Source organism: Triticum dicoccoides, chromosome 6B (genome assembly GCF_002162155.2).
Source record: "Triticum dicoccoides isolate Atlit2015 ecotype Zavitan chromosome 6B, WEW_v2.0, whole genome shotgun sequence".
NCBI lineage: Eukaryota > Viridiplantae > Streptophyta > Magnoliopsida > Poales > Poaceae > Triticum > Triticum dicoccoides.
Window position 1 is genome coordinate 629,646,985 of NC_041391.1, and position 18,458 is coordinate 629,665,442.

The 18,458-nt window shown below is 43.2% G+C and overlaps 3 non-coding genes across 3 annotated transcripts; 1 reads left to right on the forward strand and 2 right to left on the reverse strand.

The window, feature by feature from the left end:
• Positions 1-2,156: 2,156 nt before the first annotated feature.
• TRNAK-UUU lies at positions 2,157-2,229 on the reverse strand. The gene has a single exon. It is a non-coding gene; the product is annotated as a tRNA-Lys (tRNA).
• A 13,273-nt stretch (positions 2,230-15,502) lies between these two features.
• Positions 15,503-15,576, forward strand: TRNAD-GUC. The gene has a single exon. It is a non-coding gene; the product is annotated as a tRNA-Asp (tRNA).
• Positions 15,577-16,209: 633 nt separating this feature from the next.
• On the reverse strand, positions 16,210-16,281 carry TRNAN-GUU. The gene has a single exon. It is a non-coding gene; the product is annotated as a tRNA-Asn (tRNA).
• Between the last annotated feature and the right edge of the window lie 2,177 nt (positions 16,282-18,458).

An 18,458-nucleotide genomic window follows, 5' to 3' on the forward strand; every position in this document is an offset into this window, starting at 1 on the left:
TACGTCCAATTGGAAAAGTTGATCTTCTAAATTCATATGTTTAGCCTAAAGTACATAACTTGTGTTCCTCCCTAGTTCTTGCAAAGCCACCTAATCAAGCCTCGCCTCATTTGTAGTTATAACATGTTAAGCTGAAAGCAAACTCCAAATAAAATTGGTTTACTATTAGTAACACATATACTTTTTGACCTTAGCTCTTTCTTTATTGTTCATTGAGCAGTTCAAATGCTTTGATTGCTTATCAGATAAGAGGTAAAAATATTCTTCATTCATTTATTTTGTTAATTCAAAATTGCATTCAAATCCATTCTTTCTCATAACTTGAGAATATGTACAGCGCAAAACAGAAAAGAAGGCTGATTTGATGAGTTGTAGGGGCGGACCCACTTCCACTGATTTCTTGCGGGAAGGTTCTATAAGGGAAGAAGAATCAGAGCTGTGACCTGGTAACCTTGATTCTTTCGGAACGTCATTACGAGAGTAACAAAGAAAGAACAACGTAGATAGGAAGGAGCGAGCCGAGCCCCAAGGATAATGAATTGGTATGCCGGGTGCTTACTTGAGCAAGAAGCCAAGTCATCGATAATCAAAGAAAGGTGTGAGTGAACGAGCCCAACTTTCCGATTCAAATATGACTCCTTTCCACTTTCAACAAATAGAGAAATCTCCGCTAGGCTAGCAGTGGGTAACCAACGTAGTGCCCCATTCGTTCCATGACATCCAATCAGTTCTCCTCGGATTCCAATCCAATCTCCCAATCAGTGAGAAATAGACGGTCGGATGAGATCTCAAATGTTGTCCCTACGTACTGAGGAATCAAAAGTGTACATAGAAAAAGAGAGTGTTGGAAATGCATCGAGGAGAACTTATCTTGTGAGTCACTACTCCGGCACTAGGCAGGAATACTACTAGCGAGGCTTATAGGCGGCTAGTTCTTAAAGAAATCTGTCAGCTATAACCTAGCCTATTGAATCTGGTACGCCCGAAGCACGAAACTAGATAGGTAGCCCTACCTACGACTAGAAAAGTATCGTATTTTTTTCTTCCAGTGAATCTTCCACTCATTTCTTCCATTATGGAATATCATTTGGAGTGTATTTTCCCTCTCAAAAAAGGCTTCGCCCTCACTTCACTGAACTTATTGGAAATGCCTAGGACAGAGTTCATTCACTTGCCCAGCAGCCCTACTCCTCATAGTTGATTCGAATTTCTATCCCTGATTAACTCAATCAGGAAGAGGAATACTTGATAAAAGATGAAAAGAAAGGATTGATTACCTTTTGAAGTCAAGAAAAGAAAGGAAAGGGCTATTTATGAGTTTATGTAGATGAAGTTTCAGATTCTTGGATGAGCGAAACATCTTTGAGACAAATCATCTCTACCCGGGTACATAGCTTCATCCAAACCATGGATCCACGAATTGTTGACTCGCTCTAGAAAAGAGCTTCGTAGTTGGGAGCTCTAAACCGATGATCGATATGGTTTCCTAGGATGAGAACTATGGTTTACTACTTGACAATAAGAAAGTTGTTTTATCTTTTTTTCACTTTTTGAGGTGTTTTGCCGAGTCTGAATTTCCCCTTCTTCTATTTGATCGAGATGGATAGCAAAAAAGCATGAATAGGCCTACTGGGACGGAAGGAGAGAAGTACTAAACGAGAAAAGGAAATACCTCTTTGTTTACCTTGGAATGAATTGCTCAACTACTTAGGTAACGAAACGAAACGTTCACCTACGATCTTTCTTAAAAAAAGATAGGACTGTACGGCAGTTCTCGTTAGTAGATTCGCAGAACAGAAGAAGAAGTTCACTCTGACTTGCGCACTACAAAAAGGCAACCAACAACTTCGGACGTACTCTGTCTTTCGAGTCTCTGTTTAGCTTCAAAAGATAAGGCGCTAGTGCAATGAATGCTGCTTTGGTGCGTCCCACCCCAACTAACTAGTGCTTGATTTGACTTTCCCCCACACCCTATCCAATGAATAAGGAGAAGGCCGACCTATCAATGACCGAGCCCGTCTGATCTCCTTTGTACTGACCTCAAACAACGAGCGAAGTCGAGATGTTGATGAGAAAGGGGCTTTTCTCAAGGCCAAAGAGTTCTCTTTGAAGGCTACTATGCATCCTTACGAATACAAGAGTGGTTTTTTTTGTTTTGGGTATAGCAGGACTTGAACCTGCGACCATTAGGTTAAAAGCCCAATGCTCTACCAACTGAGCTATACACCCGATTTTACAAGAAGGCTTGGTGCGGAAAAGAAAAGAGGGCGGCCTGGCCCCTTTTCTTCTTATCATATCACAAGGGCGCGACTTTGTATGGTATAGTACTGTGGAGCAAGTTTGGGAGTCCTTTCCACTCATTGAGGATTCTATCTAAAAAAGAAGGTCAACAGGGAAGACTACTTTGAAGTCCGGGCTGAACAAACTACTTCTCCTGCTACCAAAACAGAGAAATAAGGAAATAAGATGGATTCGTCTAATAAAATACCCAATGCCTATAGTTGAAGAATTGTTGGATGAGTTATCTTGTGCTGTTTGGTTTACTAAGATGGATCTGAGAGTTGGTTACCATCAGATAAGATTACATGAAGCAGACGAATACAAAACGGCATTCAAGACCCACGTCACTATGAATTTTAGGCTATTTGGGCTCACAAATGCACCACCCACCCTCCAGAGTGCTATGAACACAATTCTGGCTGAGCTGACTAGGGTTTATGTACTTGTTTTTGTTGATGACATCTTAATCTACATCAAATCCTTGCAAGATCATGTCACCCATTTGCAACAAGTATTTGACCTTCTGAAGCAGAATCAACTATATGTGAAGTTGAATAAATGTTCAGTTGCTCAACCACAGATAGAATACCTGGGTCATGTCATTAGTGGGCAAGGGGTGGCTACAGACTAAAAGAAGATCCTCAAAGTGAAAGAGTGGCCTACTTCCATGTCAAGCACATTAGAGTTTGGGCTTAGCAGGACAGGCGTTTCATTCATAGGAGCTTAGCTCATTTGACTGCTCAAAGACTTAAAACACCAATGCAGCACAAAGCTTTCCTTTCCTCAAGCTCATGGGATTACAATATACCATCCAATAAAAGGCTCAGAGAATAGGGCAGCTGATGCACCACTATCTAGATTACATGAGCCAGATGAACTCAATGCCATTACTTCCTGTCAACCACAATGGCTCACTAATATTGTTGCAGGGTACAGCAAAGACACATTCACCCAGAATTGACTATCTGAATTGGCAGTCCTGAGCACTCACAAGAATAGCAAATATTCATTGCATAATGGGGTCATTCGATATAGAGGAAGAGTATGGGTTGGTGAAAACTTCTAAATGAAAAAAACATCTTGCAAGCACTTCATGCCAGTGGTATTGGTGCCCACTCTGGCATTACTGCTACTTATCACCGCATCAAGGCACTATTTGCTTGGACAGGAATCTTTCAATCAGTGGAATCTTTTGTCAACAAGTGTCAAATCTGTCAGCAAGCTAAGGTAGAACATTAAAAACTCCCTGGCCTCTTCGATCCTCTACCCATTCCTGATGAAGCATGGTCCATTATCAGCATTGACTTCATCACTGGATTACCAAAGTCCCATTACTATGATTCAATTCAGGTGGTGCACGAGACAAGCCAAACAAACAGAAACCGAATTAATACCGAAGAACACAAGCTGTGGGCCGTAAAGTGGAAACGGTTGCAGGCCAAAGCTATCCCCCTTTGCCACTAAGACTTGAATCTTTAACCATCGGAATACCCGGTACTCTCACTACCAAATAGGCAAGATAGTATTATCTTGAACTCTGTCCCTTCTCTAATGATTGACAGGTTTAGTGCATGGTAGTAAGGGTATTTTGTGGTCTATTGTCCTCCTAGGAGGTCACTCGGTAGGCTCAGCAAACAATTCACTGAAGCCATTCAAGACCGGTTGCAGGGCAGACAGACCATTGACTTGACATGACCGTAATACATACAGAATAGGAAGGATAAGCTATAAGATAGAGATCCGGATTGTTGTGCTCCGGAATAAAGAAGAATACCATCTTGTCTAATCAAATACGGATACCATCTTATTGATTTAGTCAGCTTGCATCAACACATAAGATGTGATACAAGTAGTGGGAAATAAACTCTTCTTTGATCACTTGAAACATAGTAGAAAGCATCCAAAACAGAATGAAATGTTGTTCAAAAGAAGAAGCTACCTGGCCCAACCACTACACCATTTTGCCTAATGTGTGACTACCCATATTAGTTACAACATCTTCCGTTTCCAAGTTTTCAGTGCCTTTTCCTTATAGTATACAAAATCGGATTCTGGATTGCTCTTCATTTCGTTCAATTTATCCCCTTGCTTTTCAAAGTATATATATTAACCCGCCTTGTTTACCTATTTCTTCTACAATTCACATGACTCACTGAAACCAACTTTCTCCTTCCTACATTTTATCTCTACAGCAGTTATCCTGTATAATGATTTCTTTTTGGTCGCTACTCTCCTAACCGACGAGTCGAAGAGGATACGAATGTCCATTCACCCTACCATCCATCTTCCTTCTAGCTTCCTTGATCAACGACGAGTAAAGATCCCGGAAAATATCCAAGGGAGTACAATTCACTTTATATTCACGTCTTGAATAATGAGCGGGGTAAAGAATAAAGTCCGATTTCTCTCTCCTTTGCGGATATGCCCTTATTCAGCACTTGAAAGAAAGAGAGATAGAAAGAGAGAATGATCAAACTCAACTAGACGGCAGTTCCTCTTGTTCAAACCTCTCTTGCCGAGTCTTCTCCTCATAACGAGTTTCGCTCTCGCTTCGCGTGTCCTAAACATAAAAAAAGAAAGAATTGATTGTGAAAGACAAGTGTTTCATTCCCCTCCCTAATCGTTGAAATTTGAATTGTCCGCTAGCTCCTCCTTTGTTTGGATTATAGCCCTTCCTTGGGGATTTACTATCCAAAGTAAATCTTTCCAATTTCAAATGCTACTATTTCTTCGTGGGCAGAAAGTCCAATATCTTCTTTTTCCGGTACTCCTTACTCTTTTCTCCCGTCGTCCTACTTTCACTTCTACGGACCTTCTATCCATAACGAGTTCCAGGATTGGTGAATCAATGTGGGAATAGATAAAATGATTGTTGAGTACACAGTATAACCGTGTAGCTCATCCAGAAGATCATCAATGACCGGTATCGGGTATTTCTTTTTTACGGTTTGCGCATTGAGTTGCCTATAATCCATAGGCGCCACGAACCTTCTTTCTCTTGTAAAGAAGAGCCGGTGAGGCATGAACTAGGTTGTAGAGTACCATTCTAGAGTAGCTCCTTGATTATGGCTTCAATTTCATCCGGTGGTGTGAATACCTATAAGGCCTTTGATTCACTGGTTGACTATCGTGAGGTCAATCCGATGGTCACATGGTCTTTTAGGAGGGAGGGTAGTGGGTTCTAAGAACACATCAGAGAAAGAGGACCAAACCTGCTTGAGTCCTCTTATACATCTTGAGTACTTCCCACTCCAATGGATCTAGTTTTTAGAATAGCTTTGATCCAGCCATGTAGAGCACTCATAGAGGTCCGGCTTCACGTTAGTAATCTACCACACCCATGCTATAATTCAGTAGAGTCCCCACTCGCCAACCGCGATGTCTTGGTTGAGAGGCCCCACCTACCCATCTTCCCACAGTTTGACTGAGGTAGTACCATCCCCAATTCGCCACTTCTTGTGTTGATGTACTAAGAAATTGGTTGAGGCAATCGACTTCAATCAGAGGAAGCACTTGTGCACATCAACTTAGGATATCCCATCCGTTCTACACCAGATTACGCACTCACCTCTGGTACAATATAGGAAAGGAAGACACCCTTTCAGTGAATGCCAAAGCAGCTTTGCCTAGAAGGCTTCGAAATACACTACTAGGTCCCTCATTCTCAGTCGGCCTTCACAATGCGGTTTGCACACCTTGGACCAGCTGGACAGATGTTCTGGCCTTTCTCCTATTAAATGCATCTGCCACCTTATTTTCCATTTTACCCCTAATATTCCGCCTTTGAAAGTCAAAACTCACACTTGCTCATCTTAGCATGTAGCTGATTCCGCAGAAAAAGTGTTAGCTGCAAGTGCTGTTGATGCTCCTTCAGTGTTTTACTGTCAAGAAGTATATCATAAAACCAACACAAATCTTCTGGGCTTGAACACATCATTCATGAGTGCTTGAAACATTGCAGGAGCATTTGTAATCCCGCATCACATTGAATTCATAGTTACAGGGTTCTAAATGAAGTTTTGGGCTTGTCTTCCTCTCTCATCCTGATCTGATGATAGCCAGATCTTAAGTCAATCTTGCTGTAATATTTAGCACCACTCATCCAATAGGGCATCTATGTGCCGGAATTGGGTATTTGTTCTTTACTGTACTGGCATTCAGCTGCCTGGTTTCAATGCACTTCCTCCATGTCCCATCCTTCTTCTTCACTAATAGCACATGTGAAGCAAAGGGGCTAGTAGAGGATTGTATCAGTGAATTCTTCAGCAATTCCTCAATTCTCAATCTCAGCCTTTTGCAGATGTGAGTATCCGTATGGCTTCAGGTGTTTGGGCTCAGTACCTTCGGGGGTCTATAGTGATCATGGATTCTTTTTTTTGTAAGGACTTAGGTTCTTGAAACACCTACTCTTAAGAGTTCAGTAGGGTTGAAATTGGATCAGAGATCAGAGATGTTAGGTTTACTGAGTTGACCATGCACCATTGAGCCATCATGCAGAACTAAGCTTGTTCTGATTTAGTAGCAATCAGCTCTTCTCCTTCCACCTGGTACAACTTTCCTCCTCCCCTCTTGATTCCTTCCAGCACCACTTAAACACCACGGAAAGGGTTTTGACCAGCTAGTCAGATTGCCCCTTTATGAGTGTGTTACGCCAGAAAGTTCCTCAATCCTGTGCCTGTTCCCGAGCGAGTTAGTCCCATTTCGATGACGAACGACACGATGTGTGCCTCCATAGAGCTTCCCATTTGACATTTCTCCATCGCGAGAGATTCTCTCCAGCCACAGGTCCCCCAGTGGTACGTCCGGGGTCGGTTCAATCAGTGCACTATCAGTCCAGTACCATTAGCTCTCCAAGGGTCGCAATCCATTCTTTCCGGGCAAGCCAGTTCAGTTCCTTTCTGGTAACAAGAGATCCCATATCAGATTAAGTAAAGGGATTACCTAGCTAGCACATATCAAAGAGTTGGAGACTTCCTGCCACTATAGAAAAAGCCGTTGATGGATCAATTTCTGTAGGTGGGTCTCAACTCGGATCGAGACATTCGGATTTGCCGATGAAGAGTACTGCCTTGGAGGGCTAGGGGTTGTAGGGGAAGAACCAACCTTTTGTAGGTAGCAAAACATCTCACTCAGTAACTAAATTAGAGTTTGATCTTTTACGTTTGTGTTGTCTTTTTGCATTTTTGTTTCGATCCGACATCAGATCTGAGTTATTGTTCACTGACAATATCTTAGACCATTGCGATCTCTTTCTTTCACTTGGTTTTTATTCCTTCCCTTCGGTACTCCTTAACTCGGAGATACTCCTTCGGTACTACTTGGCTACTACTTGAACAGATGGGTTTAGTCCCTTCCTTCGGGCAACGTTTTCTCCGGGTACCACCGGCTTACCACCGGGTTAAAAGAAATCCCTTACTATTAGGACATAGTGTTCGGTATGACTTAAGGCTACTGGATTGACTTTCTTTAATGTTGCATCTGCTTTCAACTATTTCATAGCCTCCCGTCCCGAGCAAACGTCGAGAGCAGGGTGTTGAGCCAAAAAGTAAAATCCATAGAGTTGGGGACTAGAGAGACTCTTTTTTTATAGCCAATCATGAAGAGAAGAGAGTCTCAGAGTAGATTCGGTAATGTTGAGTCGATCTAGTATGGAAAAATGCTCGTTGTGCGCTCGCCTTTTGTCTTCTTCTGCTTCATCTGCAGATCGGATTCCATCCCCAGAATTCTTACTTATAGGCTTTATAGCCAAGCAATAGAATAGCTGCTTCTTCTAAAGAGGATTAGAGTGCGACGACCAATGCTACGGAGCGGCCTCTACCGCTTTCCCTACTGTTCTGGTTGAACTAGGGCTTTGTCTGAGCGACCACCTTCTTCCAGTATTCTTAGCTTACTGTCTACTTCCTGCCTGATCAGTGCTAACTGACTGTTCTTGCTTGTCTTGGGCTTGCTCTAGTTTTGGTGCTGCTAACTAAGGGACGAATTTCGTGACTTGATGAAGAGGAAGCCGAGTATCTTTGGTCTTGAAGAGTTAGGCCAATCCAACCGCTTGCTCCTGCCCAACTCAGTCTCAATCATACCATAATGCGCCTGGACTCAACACTTTTCTTGCTCCAAGACCACCCTCTAGCCCTCATGTAAAATAGATGATAGAATTGTAAACAATCATAGAATGATTTAAGCTGAGGAACATAGAGGTCTCTCCCACAATTTTTGTCATATACCTCTGGAATAGTGTTGAAATCACACGCCACTAAGCTATTTTTTAAACCAAGTGGTTTATCTTAGTGTTCTAGCCACTGCTTCATTTTGTATAGCGATAACACTTTCTCTTTCTTAGCGCTCCACCCCGCGGAGAACTCTGGTTGCGCTTTGGTTGGCTTTCTCTTTTTTTTTCATTTTCTCTAACTTGACTCAGCTTGACCTACTTGACTTAGTGGTTAGAGTATCGCTTTCATACGGCGAGAGTCATTGGTTCAAATCCAATAGTAGGTAAAGTCGGCCGAAACCCCCGCTTTTGGCAGCATGACAACAAGCACAGACTGGCATCAAGGAGTAGAATGACCAAATCATCGGTTGCTTCCACTTGTTTGTTGCCTTGTTCGACCGACAGACAAGGTACCCCCCTCTTTTTCTCTTGCGAACCTATGTTGAGCTTGGGACAACCCGCGACTGGCATAGGATATTTCAAAAGCGCCAGGATCCATCCTTCTTACTAACCAAGAGCTCTGGAGAAGCGAAGGGGCTCGTGCTGCGACAAATAATGCCATTGTTCATCATCTCACAGATTTGCTTCTCAATCTCTGTTTTCTGGTGGGGTGCATATCTATATGGCCGGACATTGACTGTCACTGCACCTGGCACCAACGGAATTTGGTGGTCATAGGCACGACGAGGGGGTAATTCCTTTGGCTCCCGGAACAAAGCATCAAACTCCTGTAGCAGTTCTTGAACAACTGGAGGTGTCCGGTCTGCAGGATCAGCATCCAGAGTAATTGCTTGCAGATCATGCTCCTGGTGAATCTGACGCACTTGCACACACTGGCTAACAGCACCCCGTTTTAGCAATCCTTGCAGCTTATGGACAGAGGTTGGACGGCAGGAAGGATTATCTTGAATGCCATTAAGAGTGATGCGACACCCTTTGTGTGTGAATTTCATACGACGATGACGCCAATGTACCCACATCGGGCTATGGTCATCGAACCACTCTTTCCCTCCCCTTTCACTTCCATAGTGGTCTTATTTGGCCAGCCCACTCATTTCACTCTCAAGCTCTCTGAGAAGAGAGAATCCGATTCAAGATGTTTCAAATTCAGCCTTTCCTTCATGTTCGTGCTTTAAGCCAGTTCGTACTTTTCAGTATCTAAGAGAATGACTGAACTCATGTTGAAAGCTACTAAACAACGGCTGACAGAGACTCATAAGAGGGAGAGCGGTAGCAAAAATGAGATCTTTCATCTAGACAGAAGAGAGATCCTTTCCTTCCTTTCTATAGGAAATGACTGATGTTGCTAAGTCACCTTCAGCTGCTCTTGCGTCATCCCTTTTCCAATTCTTTTTGTATGGCTCGGTTGCATCCGATTGATCGATCCCTAGTCACTGATTACATGCATGAGTTCTTTGATTCACTACTGACTTCTTCTGTGGAGCCGAGTTCACCGACTGAGACCACTTGAAAAGCATTTTCGACCAACCGATCTCACGATGATGAGTTACCCACATACTTAACAAAAAATGCAAATAGAAGAGCAAGTAAATCAAGCTCAATTACAACTCACTCTGAGCAAATAGCACTCAGGTATAGGATTTCCAGCGGAAAGGTAGCCTTGCTCGCTTCTTTACCCTTGTACGCACAAATCTAGCTCATAGCAGCACTTTCGAGTTCGGTTACTTAAGTACAGAGATTGGAACAACTTAGCGCGGGAAGTCCCATATCTTGTCTTAGCCTCGCCTCACCTATTTCCTCATAACGAGATCAGAATGAAATAGAATGGAATCTCAAGTCTTAGCTAGATCAGGGCTACCACGTTCCCTCAGATGAAAAAGAAAAGAATACTAGACCTGTTGGACTCGCAAAGTAGGATCAGGCTTTTTCTACTAGAAACAGAGGGGAGCGAAAACAAAGTCAAAGGGGGAAGAGCTGTTTATGAGCATTTTAAGGCCGGTTGACAACATCCAATGTCTCCCACGAGGGTGCCTAAAACTCCAGTTTTTCTAGGAAGGGGTAGGTATATATATATTTAACACATTTTAGTTTGTAGGAAGCTTCCCCGCTCTGAATTTTTTTCTATTTGGAGCTTCTTCCAAAGAGGTTGGGATTCTAGTTTCGATTGGATGTGTCCCGGTAAGGTCGTTATCGACTGATATACTGCCTGAGATAGGGCATGCTCTCCCCTCTGTGTATCAAGAGAAAGAAACAACTTCCTAATTCCAGTTTCTTTCATTTATACCTACGATATCCACGCTAAAGATGCAAACTTTTGCAGTTCATATCAGCCTAAATGAGGAAGTAGAGTCAGTTTCATCCATAAACTGGGCCGAAGATCTGACAGAGGTTGACTTGCTGGCTTGTGAGTTGCCAGCTCTGTAGTTGATTGCTAACCAGAGGATAGTGACAGCCAATATTCCTATTCCTACTTGTGTGCTTGTTTGCTATTCTTCCTGTTCTTGTTACGAGACGACCTCGGCTCAAGCTGAACCCACACCGAAAGTCGTCAAGCAGTCTTGGGCTCCATCAATTAGTGAGGAGGAAACCAAAACCTGTTGGAGTTCCCCGCCATCACCTCGCCTAGATCCGGGGGTTCATACCCTCCTGTAGCAGAGATTCATGTCGCAAAGGCTACTTGCCTACCGAGGGGGGAGAACTACCTAGTATCAAATTCACAAAGCAACACATTTAGTAGTTGACATCTTTCTTTCTCGTTTTCATCAGAAAGGAGAGTTTTCACGTTAAGCAAGAAGAGCTACGAGTTGGAGGGCTATTTCACCAACCATCACTTCTCCTTTGTATCTGCCGATGACGCAAGTAGCCCAACGACAGGCTTGTGTGGAGTTGAATGACAACACGCAGAGGTCTTTTGGCGAAACTGGGGGCTCTTTGTCTAAAGGAAGGGCAAAGTCAACAGGCCAATCCCAGTTTCATAATTGGAAGAAGCAGTAGGAGGTTCACCATCAGAAAGGTATGGGACGACAAACTCTCTTAAAGCTTTCTTCGAATAAGTCTTTCGCTTGACTTTGCTCAACGGCTTTAGTTCAGTAAATGCTTTCGTATGAAGCTTGAGTCAAGTCTAGTCTCATGCAGTCAATATCGTCAAGCAATCATTGCTCGTCTCTCCGAAACCTATTGATAAGGAACGCGTTCAAGTGTATGGAATAATCAAACCTTTCACGTATTTGTTAACATAGCGTTGGACGATTGATTCCTCTCTTTATCCATGGCCTGCTTCCTATAACTGGCCTTACTAAAACTTACGAAATGCTAATTTGACCTAAATTTCTGGTTAACTGCTGACTTTCTTTGCTAGCTCACCCGAAACTCTGTCTTCAGGAGGAAAGCTTGCTTGGTACCTTACTTGAAAACAAACCGCTTGAGCTATAACCGAAACAGAAAGGTTTGATGAGCCGTTGCTTGCTCTCTAACTGCTCTTACCGCTTCTTCTTCTTGACCTCTGCTCACTGCTGCCAATGCTGTGACTGCCGCCCCTATCTCTAAAGCTGCGGATTACAGCTCCTGATTCAAGCAGCTTTTTTCTGAAGTATGAGTCTTGTTTGTGACATTCAATTCTAGAATGAACATTCAAAGGAAAAGTAGTATGGGACGCTTCTTGCTATTACTGATTGGGGCTGCCGACCGAAGAACTGAAGATCTTCAATCTATGTTTGAGTGCTCTTGCGAAAGAAAATAATTTCGAATGCAAAAATGACTTCAAAAATAGGATAGGATCGTGGATTCCATATATTTTTATAGAAAGAAAGATACTGTACTCCGCATCTTTACACTGAATCCTTAAAGGCCACTTAATGCCTTCTTGCCTGCCTTCAGTTCATGCCTTCAGGCCGGCCTGCTCTTGCCTATGAATGAGATGCCTACTTCCCATTAAGTCAAAATACCTCATAGACATACATATTTTTAAGAATACTTAGTTAGTTAAAGAGAAAGATGGCTTTTGACAATTTTTTAGTCCCCTCGTTCCCGAGCAAGAAAACGGATGCGCTAACGCGCAACGGCTTTCGTGCTACTTGCTCAATCCGTTGCTTGTTCGGAAGAATCCGCAAATGAATATTCTGTATTTCCTCTCGGACAGGCCCTCTTTTTTCATTCGAATGTACATCTTTTTCGGTAATGATCATCTACAACTGAAAGACTGACGTCTTCCTCTACTCGATCCTTAGTTATAAAATCTCCCTCGACCTCAATTTTTATGATCCTCATAGCCTTTTTATCCGCGTCCTCCCCCTGGATCTATTCTTGCCGCGTCCACATCCTCTGCCTCCAGCAACTAGAGCTGCATCATCTTGTTCATTATTGAGAATAGGCCTCTTCTCACACCGTACTAGTTCTTTTTGCAGTTGAATCTTCCCGTTCTGGCTTATTGAGTGTATAGATTCTTTTTGAAATGCAATCTATTCCCACGTGACTCTTCTCATAACATATCCTGTTCTCCTCACTTTGATTCTGGATTCACCGGTTAATTTAAGACGGCGTTCTATGCTTTCTAGCCCCATTTGACAAAAGTGAGCTTCCCCTATCTCTTTTGTAAGAATTAGATAGCAATGCTCATTCGTGAATAGCATTTCATGCTTCCGCTACTTCGTCGGAGAGATCCATGGAAACTCAAAAAAGAAAAGCGGACGACATTGTTCATACGATAGCCGGAAAAGTAAGTTCTCCCGCCGGCTATTCAAAAAAGAAAGACTTACTTATTCATAAACTGCCTTTTATCAAGCATAATAGCTCTTATACGCTTGTACAGAGGAGTATAAAACAATATATATATATATATGTTTAGTATCCTACAAAAACATTAACATCCAAAGCACCGTAAGCTTGCTTTCTCTCCCGCTGACAGACAAAGAAAAGGTTTTTTTAGACTTTTCTATGGTAGGCCTACGCTAGTGGAATATCTTTTCTGTTTGTATTCTAGCTTAGCTCTCTCCATTCTTTGCTTAAGCTATCGTGTCGTGTAGATGGATGGCATATCCCTATTCCCACATCCCCGGATATGATTAATGCATGGAAGCTAAGGAATTGGGTCATTCTTCAGCCCAAGATGCAAGCATTTGGACTCCATCCGAATATGGCAGTTGAACTCTTATAATAGGCTTGGCTCTGGAAAATGGGCTTATCTTGGGCAAAAAAACGCAAATAAAGAAGAGCTTCTTGTTTCCAAGCGGAACTCGAATGGGCTGCTAGCAGATTTGTTGGGGATGGAAAGTTAACACCGTGGGTAGGCTTGCCTTTCACTCGCTCTGGCACATTTTGGCGGAACGTCAACGTTATATATAGTGGAATTCTAGAGGTAAGTTAATGTTTTCCAAAATCTAAATGCAAAAGGATTTGCAAAAATATGCAGATTAGAAGCTAGTATCTCCAGTTTTATGAGAGAAAGAAGAGGAAGAATCGGCGAACATCCTAAAAAATGGTACTTTTGTCTCAATCCGATCAAAAACAAACATATTCTATTGTGTGTTGACCCCCGAGAAACGAATGGATTAAGATGAAGACGGACGATTCAATTAGCGAGCATGGGAAGGCTTGTGGAGGTTTAGCAAGAAAAAGGGGATATATGCGTTCTCTCAAGCAGTTAAGAACAAGACCATACTTGAAGTCGAGCTCTTTTCATCTGAACATGTATTCAAATAGTAGTTGAAAAGGAGTGTCAAAGGATTTGGATTGATTCGGATTCCCTAACGTAAGACATCATCTACTCTCAAGATCCCAAAGTCCGCAGCTAAGGAAAGCCCCTTCTTCATAAGATCAAGCAAGTACGAGTGTCTTTCGAAGATTGGAAAATCTCCCATACTTGGAGAGAAGCAAACCAACCGGCCGATTTGCAATTGACTATGCTTACTAGTTGACATCTTTGGTCTTCACATATTCCCTTCCATTTTGTAAAGTTAGTAGAAGAGGATAGATCCGGTAAATTGACGAATGTCAATCTTCATTTTTGTAGTTTAATACACTGGTAGGGGTCGATCAGGCAAATCCCAAAGCTGACCCCCGAACAGCTGCTGGACTGCTCTACTGATCTTCTCTCTCTTCAGAAAAACGGAACCTTCTCAAAGACTCCCTTTGCACTGAGAACACAATTCAGAACCCTCCTTCTCAATAGAAGGCAAACCTTGTACATTGATTGAATCTTCTTTCGCATCCAGAAGAGAGGCTGTGGGCTATCCGAGAGAGTGGTTCAGGTGACTACCGGAGTCATTGATTAAGTAGGTCAGATGGGCTTAGTAGGGCTCGAACCTACAATGTCACAGTTATGAGCGGTACATTTCAACCAATTAAACTATAAGCCCAATCGGATCTCTACATGCCGGGAAGAGCGGACAGAAAGAGGAGACCTTTGCTCTATCTCCTGCTTCCTCTTCCCAGGGCCCCGGAGGGGTTCTTTGGCAAGCCCTATTAAAGAAGCTAAGTGACTTTCGTCACTCAAGTAGTGAGTTTGAGAGTGACCGTTAGGGCGACCACTTGTACTTCTAGGCCTTGGAAACCTATATGTTACGCAACACAGCTTCACTCGATTCAGTAAATCAATAGTTCAAACTAGCCCACTAATAGCTTAGATAGTGGCCCTTCCACTTTGGTATAGTTGACCCTACCTATTGACTTAAGGTTCATAGGAAGGGGGAACCCAGACGTAGTGGGATGTAGGCTTCAGTTGTTTTGGTACTTTTTCACTACGTCTTATTATTTGTTTTGTAACCGGCTTTTCACCGGCAGGTCAGTAGGCCTTTTAGAAGGCGAACAAACGAAAGTTCTCCGTGGGCGCTAGCGCTATCTTGTTCGCTTTTGTCAACTAAAGTCGCGCGTAGCGCCAACTAACTGATAGCTGATAGAGCGCGGAGCCCCTTCTCTAGGCGAGGAGAGCCATTTCTTTCTACTGTCGTGAAAAGAAAAAGAAAAGTACTAAAGACGAAGGGCATTCTATTGTACAACTACTTTGGTATAGTTACAAAGGTAACCGGTAGGTGACTGTTGAATCGACAATAGTTACGAAAGGGGGAAATAGCTCAGTTGGTTAGAGTGTTGGTCTGTCACGCCAGAAGTCGCGGGTTCGAACCCCGTTTTCCCCGCCCGATCTCCCTCTTCCTGCCCGACTCATTTTGAAAACACTGGAAGCTGCTGATCCCAGCATAGCATTCAAGACAATTGTTGCTTCTTCGGTCTCCCTCCACCCCCTTCGTTTGTTGTGGGTCTAACCGCAGGCACTTACTTAATGAATGAGTGAAGATCTTCCTTCACCCCTTGTGTCTTACCAAGGACTGAGTTCCCACTTGTGGCGAAAAAAATACTATACCATCCCACCCGGCCTAACCCGGGGGGTTAAGGTTCCTCTCGGAGACTGCCAGTCTACAAGAAGCTGGCAGAGCTTTAGCCATTGGACCACATCCATCCATCCTCCTACCTAAAGACGCCTTTTCTTGTTCGTTCTTCGAATTATGCTAGTGGAGACTAATTCCTTCCGGCTAATGAAGATACTACCCCAGTCTTCCCATTCATTCCTAGTGGATCCTTCTTATCCCTTTTCATTGAACAAACCAAGTTCACCTATACGAGAGTGAGGAATAGAAATCCTACAATCAACTTCCCACTTTTGATGTCCCGTTTGACGATTCTGCTGCGTCTTTAGAAAAAAAAAGGAGAAGGATAGGGGTCGCTAGTCAGAAAAGCTATAACTATCAATTCAAATTCTGAATGAATCAAATCTCCCCAAGTAGGATTCGAACCTACGACCAGTCAGTTAACAACCGACCGCTCTACCACTGAGCTACTAAGGAAGAACGGACTTAAGGAAGCTGACTCTCGTTCTTTGGCCCAACCAACCGCAGACCAAAAATCCAAAAAGTGCGTCACTTTTTATCTTTCACATACACCGGGAGAAAGGGTGACGATAGCAATCCCCTTTGGCTCCCCGGCCGGGGCAGGACAAGGGGGGCGGCGGTCAACCATCAACTCTCGATATGCATATTGATCAATCAATCTCCGCGTCCTGCCTGTTCGGTAAGTAGACTCACTCTACCGAGGGGCAACTAAGGTTGGTTCCTGCCAATTCCCTTGCTGATCAGCCCTGGAATTGGCAAGTATGAGAGAGGACTCTCTCTGTCTCTCCGAGTTTCAACTACTAAGTGTAGTTAAGTAGCACTTCCGCTATTCTAAATGTGAATAGATTATGATCAAGCAAGTAGGAGAAGGTGGTCCTTTCATCTCTCTGTCTGCTCCATGCTCTATAAAGGATCATGAGCAGGTTTAATGCTAGAAAAAACGAGATCTGCCTAATCATTTCGGTAGATGAAGTAGTGGGAGGTCACAAAGGAAGTAATGGGGCATGTTAAGTTGATAATTTCAAACATTGTAGCATCCTTTTGACAGTTGGGCTTTGAGTTGAGAACTTTTAAGAACTCTTAATATGAAAAATACACATTCTAAAATGACGCATCGAGCGAGACCATTCTGTTTCATTGTGAATGAAAGACGTTTTCGACCAACAACATCTACTCATATCCAGCTTCGTGTCATTTTTGAACACTGCGATCAGCAAGCAGCAAGCGGGGGAGAGTCAAGTCAAGTACAACACAGGACTGACGGGGTGGGGCGCGCCAAAGCAACTCGGGACCCCTCCGGGGTCACTACAAAAGCGCTGGCGCCTTCTTTTGAAGGTGAAAAACTATGCTAGCTAAGAAAAAGAAAAGGGCTGCGCTAATGGCAAGGAGCAAGAAAAGGGCAGCCAGCTCAAAATCCAATAAATCGAATACCTCCTGGCTTCAGTTATGAGAGAGAACTCCAAGGCAGGATAAAGACTGAGTTGGATTCAGCCGCGTGGGGAATGAAACAACATTCATGGAATGAGTTGAGGGAAAACTTCCAGCTCTTTCTGAGAGTCAGGGGCTTTAAAAGCGCTTTAAAAAGGGCTGTCTGCATTACTGGATTCACTATATCAAATTGTAGTAAAAACAAGGGGCCACGTAGACTATTCTGAGGTGGTATGCTAAATCCATGATCAACTAATGTAGCTAGTGTGACTAAAGCAGTAGCTATTGGCTTAACTGGTTCTAAACTCTCCCACCTGATAAAGGAATTGAAAGACTACCCCGGGCCACGTAGACTATTCCCTTCCACAGACATTCTTTTCTAGAAGGAAAGTAGCAAAGCCGAACGCAAATACACATGCAAATGGCATCGACTACCTCATCACTGTCCAAAAAGGGGGATACCGCTATTCATACATGGATGGACGAGGGACTCTGATGACAACATTAGTAGATGACTTTTCTCGCGGAATGCTATTAACGTTGGAAAAAAACACAGCTCTCAAACTCACCCTCCGGGTGATAGGTAGAAGCATTAGTACCTAATGGAGCGGTATCTAACCAAAAAGGGAGGTGATGTTCTTTTTATAAACAGGATGGAGCATGGCTTCCTTTCTTCTTAGATACATTTCATTCATTCCATTTCTCTATAGTTTACACCAGAACATCTTGCTAATCCCGACAGATCTCGAAAAGGGTGGGGCACTAGAACCAAATCTACATACACATCGAAACTTCCTATCTCAGCCAAGCTAGCACCTTCATCCCACCAATGCATTGTACGACTCTCCACCCCCTTTTACTCCCTCATGAAATCCTAATTTCCCGCAATGAAATTCGATTTCGTTCATGTCGGCGGTTGGCAAAACGGCCCTGAGATCCGGGACTGGTAAAACAAGGGTGCCCAATTTGCTTTTCCGTGCTCCACCTTAGTGCCCTTATGAAGGCGGCGGGGAGTCCTTAGCCTTTGAACCAAACTCTAGGGAACGCTCAATTGCCTAACGTCTCAACTGCAATGGTGAACTCAGTGACATACACTAAAATGGATTGCATCTATTGTTCCAAACAAGGCTGATATTAGCATAAAAGCCTTTCCATGCAATTTCTTGCTTCGCTCTACAGACGAAAGTGCCGTATAGTCAATGGTA